Source organism: Salvia splendens, chromosome 3 (assembly GCF_004379255.2).
Source record: "Salvia splendens isolate huo1 chromosome 3, SspV2, whole genome shotgun sequence".
NCBI classification, from domain to species: domain Eukaryota; kingdom Viridiplantae; phylum Streptophyta; class Magnoliopsida; order Lamiales; family Lamiaceae; genus Salvia; species Salvia splendens.
In genome coordinates, this window is record NC_056034.1 from 32,730,072 (window position 1) to 32,743,202 (window position 13,131).

The window sequence follows — 13,131 nt, forward strand, 5'->3', positions numbered from 1 at the left end:
ATTAATTAATCGTGTCTCGGAATTAAGTTTTATTATTCAGATGATGGCCGGTAGGAATATAATCCATGAACAATAAATAAGATATCCAAAGTAGACCACTCTTAGATAAAGAAGTTAATCAAAGTCAATAGCATACTTTAATTAATTAATAGATATTCATATCTTAAGCGCGGAAAATGATTAAATTAAAGAGGGAGCCCGGAATACTCGTAAGTTCGGATTTGATGGGCAATCAATACTCTCTCCTTCTCACCATACATGATGTATTCATTTTGGGGACGAAATTTAAGAAAATGATAGTAGTATTTATTAAGTTATGTGAAGAGAATAAAGTATGAGAAAAGAAAAGGTAGAATTAATGAAGAGAGAATAAAGTATGAAAGATAGAATAAAATAAAAGAGAAGGAATAATGTAATAGAGATAAAGGCAATGCTTTTTAAAAAAAAATTAATTACTTATGGTGGGACAACCTAAAATAGAAAGTTGATCACTTATGATTAGCGATATCAATCTAACCCGAAATTCGTGGGTCGGCTCGAATAGCGCGGTAAAATTAGTGGGTTAGGGCTGTAATTTTGTAACCCGAATACAAAATGGGCTAAACGGGTTAGCCCGAATGGGATGGCCCGAACGGGTTGCGGGTCGGCCCGACGGGTTGCAACTTTTAATTAAAAAATATTAAGTTTTAAGAGTTTTTATTTTTTATTTTTTTATTTCATGTGACACAATCATTAGTCTTCTTAAATATTTATTCTACACTTTTTCACTCAATCACACACTATTAACTTTCAAGTTCCACCTCGATTCATTATTCCATCGTCTCATCATCTGCCACTACAGTCTTACCACCACCAAAGCCAATCCCGACAAAATTAACAACTAACCCATCAAAATCTCAATATATTTGTCATTAAATAATGATTTATGTAGGATATGAACAATGCCAAAAATAATGACACGAATACAAGCTTTAATTCAAATTGATTGTTTTAATTTTGATTTATCGTTGTTTATATTGTAGTTGATCGAGATGAAAGGATTCTCTCCAACTATTATTTAAGAAAACTATGAAAATTTAAAGATTTTATCTGATTTAAAACTAAGAAGAAAAAAATATCAAAATTTTAAAATCATTTTTTAGAGGAAAGTTTTGATACAAGAGATTGTTTTCGGAAGTCTTTAGGCCCGAATAGCCCGATGGTTGGCCCGAAACCCAACGGGTTAGGGTTAGGATAAAAAATTTATGACCCGAAAAATCCATAACCCGAATAGCCCGCATCCAAATAGCTCGGCAACCCGAGTGGGTTGGCCCGAACCCAAACGGGTTAGCTCAATGACGTGATTTTCATCTATATAAGGTGAGTTTTCTCTCATTCTTTCCACCATCTTATCCAATTCTCTCTTGCACACGACCCTAACTACAAATTATCACCCAATTCACACACCCACACTCTCATTCTCCCTTTCAATTACAAGTTTCAAGCTTTCATCGTCTAATTCTCTCCAACTCAAGGTATGAATCCTACACTTAATTTCTGAGTTTTGGTTGAATTTTTCCATGAATTTTGCTCTTTCATTGATGAATTATTCGGTTGAAAAGCATGTTCTTGTATGGGGGATGAGTTTGATGATGATTATATTTATTTTTCATAGTTAGATTTGGCATAGGGTGGTGAATTGTTGATTTTTGTTGGTGAAACTCCCTCTTGTTCTTTAGTGTTTATATGTTGCAATCATGTTCATAGCATTGTGAAGCTATTATTACTTCCATGAATTGTAATACATGTATAGTTGTAGAGATTATTGATTTGTGTTGATTTTATTGATACGTCTCTGCATGGGGGATGAATTCACATTGGGGGATGGATTGTTTGTGTTCTAATTTGTTGGTTTTGTTTTACATGATCACATGCTACAGTTTAGGATGTCTTTTTGTTACAAACTTGCACATCTTTGTTGTTGATTGAAGTATGCTTAGTTGAGTACAAGTTTGGGGGAACCCTTATTTGTCTATTATTTGGTGCCCTTTTTGTAGGACAATGACAACAAGAGGAAAGCCCGAAATGCAAAGAATTATGGGATTAGCCTTGCGACGGATGATCAAAAGGCTATGTGGAAGAAAGTGTCGACAAGGGAGACGACACCCTCCAGATACCCCATTGATCTTCCCCTACAAACTTTGGGTATTTTGGATGAATTTTGGGTGTTATGCAACGTCGGCGGGGGAATGGTCTTATCCACATATTCCAAGGGAGGTGGCCATCATATAGGAGACTCACTCTAGAGTTTCTAAGCTCGCACAAGGTGAACAAGAACCGCCGCACCCGCATCCCCGAGAGCATCGACTTCCGCCTAGGCAACCACAACCACTCACTCACTATGGAGCAAATTTGTGTGGTATTCCATTACTTCGACCCCAACCCCGATGAAGAGGTCGACTATGATTACTCTGATGTTTGGGGTGCGATGACTACGGAGGGGGAAGATCATGAGCCGCGGTACGCCAAGTCCTCCTCCATCAGCAACCCCATCTTGAGGTACCTTCACCGGGCTATGACCCAACTTATGTTCGCAAGGATTGATGGTGGGAGTGTTTCTCAAACCGAGCGCAAAGTCATGTGGTGTCTTCTCACCAAAAGGGGGTTCAACTTTGGAATCCTCTTTACTCTCTACGTTGACCGGATCTCCAAGAGGGACGGGGGAGTTATTTGTTGTGGGGGAATGATCACGGCGCTCGCCGAACATCTTGGCGTCTCAATTTTCAGGCTTACCGAAGACATGGGGGAGAGATTCATCACCTACGAAGTGCTCTTCTCGGTGGGACTTTTGAAGACCGATGCTAGCGGTCAAAGATTCTTTTTACAAGTGGATCGGGATCACTTTCCCGTTCCTATTCCCCCAGGACCAAAGTCGACTTTGGGAGAACCAATCCAATTGGAAGCTCAATACTCCCGCCCACCAGAGAGCCATCGAGGCCAACCCCGTTAGTGGGAAGTTTAGGAGGAAGAACATTCTTTCCCGTATCCCAGTCTTCAACCCCGAAGATGACTCCGTCTTTGATGCCATCAACAATAATGAAGAAGAGGCGGAGCATTCACATGCTCAAGGGAGTGGAGTGCAGCCACAAAATGAAGAAGAAGAGGAAGGAGAGGAAGTGGAAGTCCACCGCCGCCGCACTAGAGCCAACTGCCGCCACGGGAGGCCTAACGCCAATTAGGAGTTCCAAGCTAACACCTCCGCCCAATTAGGAGATATGTTCTCCTACATGCAAAACATGTCCAATACTTGGGACAATAGATGGGCGGAGCAACAACAAGAGAATGCCTACAACCGCCAAGGATGGGTGGCACAAGGCTATTGGCGAACGGTGGAGCAAGAATTTTGGGAGCATCGACGACTAGAAGATGTTCATCAACGTTAACAAATTGCCGAGCTCCAAAGGATGGCCGCCGAGGCTCGACAAGAGCGCCAAACCATGAGTGGTGACATTGCCTATCTTATTGGCGCATTCGACGACCTCAACGTCTGTTTCCCTCCTCCTCCTCAAGATTGAAGAAGTCAAGCTCGTGACTTTAAATGAGCACTTGTATCATTATTTTGTTTTGGTTTAAAAACAATTTATTTTCATGTTTTGACAATTTTTGCTTGAGTTTTTTTAGTACCTTTTGATTTTTGTTTAATTTTCTTGTCTTTGAAAAATTTTCGCAGGTTTTGACCTTCGCCGGCGACCGCTGCTGATGTCGCGGTAGCCCGCCGGCCAGCTTTGGGAAACATTCTGCCTCATTGCGGCGACCGCCAGAGGGCCCCCAGCAACCACCGCCAAATTACAGTTTCCAGCGCGATTTTTCGAATTTTTCAAAATTTCGCCCCGTCCAACCTCTACTCAGAATTTTTCAAGGTATGTTTTCCATTTAGTAATTTACTCACGTCCCTACCGACTATTCAAACTTATTTTACACTTTGTTGTAAATAAGTTTGGGGGGATGAAGTGGTGGATCATGAGTTTAGGTTTTTATTTTAGGTTTTTAGTTTAAGTTTTTGTTTTAAAAAAACCCGAATGTGAATCCATGTCATGAGCATAACATGAAGAACTTAGAAACACGCATGCTTAGGGACACATTAGACAGAGTTGCCAATGATATTTAATTACATCCATGTTTAAGAATAGTTTGACGTCTTGATTTGATGGTTTAGTAAAAAGGTGCATAATTAGTGAATTGCTTGTTCGCCTTGAATCATGCTTTTACCTTGTGAGATTTGAGCCTAAATTCTTTCTTGTGTGATTTATCTGCATTCATGTATATGTTTCTAGAACTTGCTCCTAGTCTTCCTAAGTCTACATAGTGTTTAAGTTGATTAAGGAGTATGTTAGGCCATCTTTTCTTAGCTACTTTTATTCCCAAATTTTTGACCCACTCAAAATTTTCCAAATGGAGCCAATTTTAAGCCTTTAAGCCTATTCTTTGGAAGCCAAATAAATGGGGACAATTCCTTGGGTTAGTATAGTTGTTATTATCTTTTATAAATGAATTGGTGAGATAAGGAGGAAGGTATAAAAAGTAGTGTGCTTATTATAAAAAAGTGAAAGTTGTGAAATAGAAAAATTCAAAATATGTACTTAATCTAGAAAGGATGTTTATGAGAAGAAAAGAAAGAGAAAAAAAAAAGAAAGGTTGTGAAGAAAAAAATAGAGAAAAATCAAAGGTTTGGAAAGTGAGTTGAAGGAGAGAAAATAAAGTGTTAAAAGTGTCTTGGGTTTTTAGAAAAGTGGAGTCATTTTTACTCTACTTGGGATATTTTTATGTTTAAGTCACTTTTTAGCCAAATATTCCTCACCTACCAAAGAGTCTACATTACAACAAAAAAATAAAGACCTTTCGGACTTTTGATGCTTAATCACATCTAGTAGAGGAGGGATTAGACTATGAGCAAACCTATGGTAAACTTTGCTTGATGCATGATTTGAGTGCTATACACTTTGTCATATACACTTTGAGAGTGGGAGATAAATACACTTCCCATCTTTGGAAGTTTGCCATATGTGAGTGCATGAATTCAAGGTGTTCCACCAGTTAGTAATAAAAGTGCACTAATAAGCCTTGCTTGATTTGATTGCGTTAATTCATGCTTAATCTATTCTTCCATCTTTTGAGGTAATTACGACGTCTAGTCCTTGTGCATTCTGTGCGTCTATTCTTGTGTCTTTATTATTTTGTTCGAGGACAAACAAAAATGTAAGTTTGGGGGAGTTCATACGCTCAGATTTTGCACGGTTTTAAGGCCATTATTTGGCTCGTTTTTAATTTCAAAATCACAATTCATGTCCATATTTTGTATGTTTTATCTATTTTGGTATTTTGATATGTTTTGTGAGAAATGTGCATATTTGAGCTTAAAAAGGGAATCAAAATGCGAAGTAGAAAATCTGGAGTTTCAGGTAGCGTCTAGCGACTGCTTCAACACTGCCGGCGACCGTCGGCGCTCAGCAGCCGCCACTTCTGTAGTGGCCCGTTTCGGGAAATCTGTGCTTGGAATGAAGACATGACCGAAGACTGCCGGGCAATGCGTGGCGACTGCCACCCAAGAGTCAGAAGCCTCTGATCAGTGCATGGCGACCGCCGGCCAAGGTGCGGTGGTCCGCCACAAAAGAGCGGCGAGCAGATTTGCCCTAAATTTCTCTCCAAGATTTACCATATTTTGCAATCATTTGCCTTATTGGGGGAGCTCGAATTTCTCCCTATAAATACCCCCTCAAGCTTCATCAAACCGATCCTCTTTTTGCAACATATTTTCTAGAGATTAAAAGTTAGAGTGCTTCATTGTGCAAGGAGTTGAAGAAGGATTCAAGAGCATCAAAGCTACAAGGATTCCACCTTTTATTTGCTTTAGTTTTATGTTCCAATTGTTTCCCCTTCAATCTATGTCTTTAGATTGTTCTATCATGTGTAACTAAATTCATAGGATTCTACGGATGTGTTAGTAACGACTTTGGTTATACAATTCATTTTCTATTAAATATCCGTTTTGTTCTTATTTTGTTTCTTCCTTAAGTTAATGGATAATGCTTCATGTTTGAGTGACACATTCTGTGATGAATTAATGTAACTTGCTACATAATCGTGACAGGAGGTTGGCGAGTTAGATCCACTTAATAGACACTAGAATTAGCTTCCTTTAAAATGGCGCTGTTAATTGAGAGTGAGGACTTTTCATGGGTCTTAGGAGCTTTTAGGAGTTACGTATTTAGGATTGACAACCCTAATGTTTGTAACCAACGTTTGCAACGCATGAGCATAAACTAGGTGACTCGTTCTATCAAAGTAAGAACTGTGCTAGGATATTGTAGTTGGAACTTGTATAACCATAACTGTGAACGCACATCCCCGGAATTCCCTTATCTCTATACTTTTATCTCCGTGATTTATTTGCAATTAGTTGTTTATTGCTTTCAATTGTTCTTTTGTTTTAAAAAAATCTCAAAATCTTTCGGTTCTCCAAATAGTAATTGAGTTTTAGTAGAGGATAGTCAGTTTGTGTTTGTTTTCCCCGTGATCGATATCCGGTACTAACCTTTAGCTATACTAGTCCTACTCTGTATACTTGCAGGTATTTATAGTGCTAATAAAAAGTGCATCAGTATAGGAGTGAAAGAATATTTCAACTGAAATTATGTATATTTTTTGTCTCATTTATTCTCCTATTTATATTAAGTTCATATTGGGCCCAATCAGGGATCTATGGAAGGTTTTGGATATGGTCTCCCCCAATTAGCTTTTTACTAATTAAATTGAACCCACAATGTAATACAAGCTTATATTGGAATATTATTAGCAGCTACTACACAAATAATATTGCACTGCCCATCCAAATCCGAAATTACAAGTAATTCGAGTTTCCGTTTTGTTTATTGTTTATTTCCCGTACTTAAGATATAATTGTCCACTAATTAATTAATGTCTTCTATAAACGTAATTAATTAACTTCTTATTTATTCCAAGAGTGGACTTAGCATGAAACACTTATTTATTATTCATGGAGTAATCAAACTCCAACTAGCTAGGGTCCGAATAATAAAACCTTGTTTCGCGCTCCTCTTGAGGACATTATCAAACGAGACTCGTCTCGCATACGTTTCAATATAATAGTCATCCTAGCACCGCTACATATTAATCACCACCACCCACTATATCAAGATTATTGGGTTACGAAAAACCCACACCAATAGATAAGTCAAAGTAGTGCATAATTAATACCGTATGCTCAATGCTAACATACATTGATTAAGAAATAAATATTTATCAAGACCTCGTCTTTCAATAGATAGCATAAAGACATGTCTTGCTGTTAGATCCGTTCAGTATATACCACACCAATGTCATTTTATTTCAGTAAGACTTAGAAATATGCGGACTGACATTGCAACCTTTCACGAAAGGTAGTCTAAGCCTATCTAGGTTGTGAAATTCTTCTTTTTCTCTGTTCAAAACTGGCCGTGTTACCTTAAAGTAGACGTCGCCCACAACCGGTCTACTAAAACAAAGACTTAGACTTTGTTAAGTTTCGTATACATTTAAATATGTAATATAACAACCATTAAGTGTAAAACATAACAACATTATGACAAAAATAATTCATTTTATTCCTTGGAAAGTGAAATAAGAGTTTTTACAGTATTCAATCACTCGAAAGGTGATTTATAGTATATAAACTCTAACAGTATTTATTGTTATTTATTGAAAGACGATGTCTCAATGATTATTTTTAATCAATTTATTTAGCTTTGAATCCTGAAATTTTCGTAATCCACGAATCCTGATATCTTGGATAGTGGTGATCAATGTATACCGGTGTTGTGATTGTTATTACATTGAATCGCTTCCCAGGTGAGTCAATAACATAGTTTAATTAATTAATCGTGTCTCGGAATTAAGTTTTATTATTCAGATGATGGCCGGTAGGAATATAATCCATGAACAATAAATAAGATATCCAAAGTAGACCACTCTTAGATAAAGAAGTTAATCAAAGTCAATAGCATACTTTAATTAATTAATAGATATTCATATTTTAAGCGCGGAGAATGATTAAATTAAAGAGAGAGCCCGGAATACTCGTAAGTTCGGATTTGATGGGCAATCAATACTCTCTCCTTCTCACCATACATGATGTATTCATTTTGGGGACGAAATTTAAGAAAATGATAGTAGTATTTATTAAGTTATGTGAAGAGAATAAAGTATGAGAAAAGAAAAGGTAGAATTAATGAAGAGAGAATAAAGTATGAAAGATAGACTAAAATAAAAGAGAAGGAATAATGCAATAGAGATAAAGGCAATGCTTTTTTAAAAAAAATCAATTACTTATGGTGGGACAACCTAAAATAGAAAGTTGATCACTTATGATTAGGGATATCAATCCAACCCGAAATCCGTGGGTCGGCCCGAATAGCTCGGTAAAATTAGTGGGTTATGGCTGTAATTTTGTAACCCGAATACAAAATGGGCTAAACGGGTTAGCCCGAACGGGTTGCGGGTCGTCCCGACGAGTTGCAACTTTTAATTAAAAAATATTAAGTTTTAAGAGTTTTTATTTTTTATTTTTTAATTTCATGTGACACAATCATTAGTCTTCTTAAATATTTATTCTACACTTTTTCACTCAATCACACACTATTAACTTTCAAGTTCCACCTCGATTCATTATTCCATCGTCTCATCATCTGCCACTACAGTCTTACCACCACCAAAGCCAATCCCGACAAAATTAACAACTAACCCATCAAAATCTCAATATATATTTGTCATTAAATAATGATTTATGTAAGATATGAACAATGCCAAAAATAATGACACGAATACAAGCTTTAATTCAAATTGATTGTTTTAATTTTGATTTATCGTTGTTTATATTGTAGTTGATCGAGATGAAAGGCTTCTCTCCAACTATTATTTAAGAAAACTATGAAAATTTAAAGATTTTATCTGATTTAAAACTAAGAAGAAAAAAATATCAAAATTTTAAAATCATTTTTTAGAGGAAAGTTTTGATACAAGAGATTGTTTTCGGAAGTCTTTAGGCCCGAATAGCCCGATGGTTGGCCCGAAACCCAATGGGTTAGGGTTAGGATAAAAAATTTATGACCCGAAAAATCCATAACCCGAATAGCCCGCATCCAAATAGCTCGGCAACCCGAGTGGGTTGGCCCGAACCCAAACGGGTACTCCCTCCGTCCCATAATAATATTTGCACTTTCCATTTTCATCCGTCCCACAAAAATATGTGCATTCCATTTTTGGAAAGTTATCCTACTTTATTACCCTTATACATCAACTTATTTACAACTTATACCACAATTAAACACTACTAATAATGCGGGTCCCACTAGCCACTTAAACTACTTTAACTATCACTCTCCTCATCTATCTTACTTTACCAATTTTGTCTTAATTCTCATGCCATATCAGTTGTCTATATTTTGTAGGACAGAGAAAATATTATGTTATTGCAGTGATTGATAATAATATTTTATTTAAGAGAAGCGCAATTTAATTAATTAAAAGTCAAATATGTGCCAAAAATCCACATCCATGGATAACTGATGCTAGGGACGGATGTATCAGATGCAAGCCACCGCTCCAGTGGCGGCTTGGCCGGTCCCGGAACTGCCCCACCCATGGTCGCCCTCCGTCCTGGCACCCAACGCCCCGACACTAAATCCAAAATGTTCAAAGTTGAGAAACTGTGCCTTATGATAATAAAATAAACCCTAGAGGAAGAAGATGAATGAAAACGGGCTTCAATTCATGTAGGAATATTAATTTTCTATTGGGCCTTAACTTTTATTATATTTATTGAGCTTTTTTTAATTGAACATTATGCTAATAAAATAAACCCTAGTTTAAACAATTAAACTCATCACAGTTAAATCCCTCGTGCAATTTGCATGCTGGCCGATCATAAATTCTTTTTGACAATTTTGAATTTTGATCTCTTCTTTTAATTCACTTTTTTTCTTCCCATTTTATTCTCGTTTTTAATCTGGGACACCCGTCACCAAATTATCCAAATTTTAATTCGTAGTAATTAGTTTGCACTCAATTTCCATCGATCTAATCGTCAGTTTAGATTTTATAATTTAAATTATTGTTTAGTTGTTTTAAAAAGTATAAAATCAAATTAAAACATAAACAACTAAATTAGATTTTATTCTAATATTTATTCTATAGATATAATATTATTGTAATATAATCATAACTTAACTTTTTACTACATGATGTTCACTTGTTTTTATATTTCAAATAAAATATTAGCTCTTCTAAATTTGATTGTATATTTTTATTTTTAAAAAGAAATTGCATGAAACAAAAAATCGAATATATAGTACACATTATTTTTTTAATATTATTATTTTAAATATTTTAAATAATTTTATATTTTTTAAAATTTTAGCACCGGCTAATTTGTATTTTCTGGTTCTGTCCATACCTGATGCTCATCATAACTTTATAAATAGATAAGAGATAGAGACACTAGGTCTCATAATTTTCTTCCCCTTTAAACTTAGAGTAGGCGAAAATTCTTTTCTACTCTGAATAGGAATTATGTCTCTTCACTATTTAAGACCTTATTATTTTGATAAGCTTGGCTCACTCTAAGATCAAAATACAAGTTTGTGAAATAGTCAAAAGATCTCTGGTCGAATTTCGAAGATCATCATATGGAGAAGTAGCAAGTCACTTTTATTCTTTGGAAAATCATCATGGTATCGATTTCTCTCCTTATAATTCATGTTTAGATTTTCAATTATTCCTAAACTATGATTTAATGCATGTTCTTTTGCATGCAACATGTTAATTTGCAGGAATAGATTTAGTCTAAATAATCAACTAAATAGATCATGTGCTTGATTTGTTTGAATTGCAAAATCTTCCCCTACAAACCCCCACATGTAGTACTCGTAATTTAGGATTTGATGAACAGTCAATATTATTCTAATATAGTGGCTGATTTTAATATTTGTTGGGCTTGGATTAAATTATGGTTCAATTTAATTAATAAATGTCCAACAGATGTGGAATCAATCCAATCTTTATGAATCTCCGATCTGACTCAACATAACTCTTTATGACAGAGAATAGTCATGAGATAAAAGATAATGTTTTTGGTAGGAAACCCTAATTCCAACAATGCAATTTTACAAAATTCCCAGCGTAGGGAATTCAAAATTTATGATTTCTTTTATAAAAGAATTTCTCTTCAGTTGTCTTCTCCGTAGCTGAAGTTTTGTCTCTTTTCTAGTTAAGCCGTAAACTATTTGAGAAGTTTTTCCCACACAAAGATCAAATAAAGAGTTCGAGAAATAGATCAGAGGATTTCTCGAGTACAGAGACATCTCGGGAAGACGTATCGAGCAATCTTTGATTCGTTGTTAAATCAAACAATGTGTTACTTATCTATAGAAATCACATATTAGGATATATTTCTGTTATATGATTTATTTGCATTTTAAACATAATAATTAATTGTTTTAGCATTATAGTTGTTATCCGACGATTTTGATCAAATAGATTTTGCTTTGGTGAATTTATTTATTTTGCTAGTCTTTCGCTGCAGACTCCAGCACATTGCATATTGAACTTGGGTAACTATACCACTACAATAGACTTCATTATATGCAAATTGTTGAAATAGGAAAAATATCATTTTTTTTTCATTTCTAATTCAAAAACATATACATATACATTTTTCCGGCATTACATGCATTATCATACATATTGAATTAGGGCATCAATAACAACAATGAAGATAGGTACAGATCTTATTTTTTTTGTTGCAAATGTCATTTCGATGCTGTAAAGTTAATAATTCTACCCACATATATTAGAAAGATCATGTATGTTAAAACTCTTATTAATTATATTTTTCTATATAAATTGATCGAAGGTAGGTTCATTGATTACCAAGTAAGACTTTTGTAAAACATAAAAGAAATGAAGGTCAATAAAATTGAGAAAAGTTTCTATATTTATATTATACTATATAATTATATTTGTCAAAAAATTGCATTAATTGAATAAATTAAAAATTTTTGCTCCATGCGAAGATTAGTAATTACGCACAACATATTTTATCTATGCCGAGTCAATAACATTGTTCAATAATTTATACTCCTGTAGTGTTTTATACCCTAGCTTTAATTTGTACGTGATCATTTCACAAATTTATTGAAATTATACGGTATCATGATTGCGATGTAAAAAAAAATTATACTAGCACTAAAGTACTTTTAAAGAAAATTAATGAGATAAACTTTGGTGGAAGTGACCCAACCTTCACTCCGGATTGATAGGGATATGTATGCTCCCTTTCACATGCACTATATATTTATATAATCTATATTATGAATAAAGAAACTCAAACTCATTAAATTTATTAAATTTGGTCAGCGGAAATGCGTTGTCTATTGTTATTATTATTGAGCAAGTGTGGTCATATTTCCAATTACCAGAGCTTGCCGAATTGAAAATACACTATTTTCGTCCTTTCCATGCGCATGTAAATGAAAAGCTTCTCACTATTTTAAATTATTCTTCCAAATATAATATATCATGTCTATTTATAAGAGCATCTACATCCGTACTCTTGCCAGCGAGCATGGATGTGAGCCCGGCCCCACTTTTTCTGTCTGCTCTTAGGCAAGAGCACAACACCCACATACGTGCTCTTCCGCAAGAACGAGCACAAGGGTCCCACCATTCTATTACTCAACTTAAATAAAAACATTTCCATAAAATTAAAATTCATTAAAAATACCCGGAATAATATTACAAATTACAATAAAATTAAAAATTACATAATTAAATTTCTAAAAAATAAAAATTACATAATTAAAATCCTAAAAAATAAATATTACATAATTAAGATCCTAAAAAATGAAAATTACATAATTAAACTACTAAAAAATAAAAATTACACAATTTAAGCGTAAAAATGCCACCGGTGAAGACTAATCATCATCCGGAAATACCCCCTACGTTCTTTGGAGACCCCGTATCATCGCCACATGCGATCTAAGTTGCTCGGGGGTCATATTTGACCTATCGGCCAAATTGAGTTGGGCCAAAACCCCC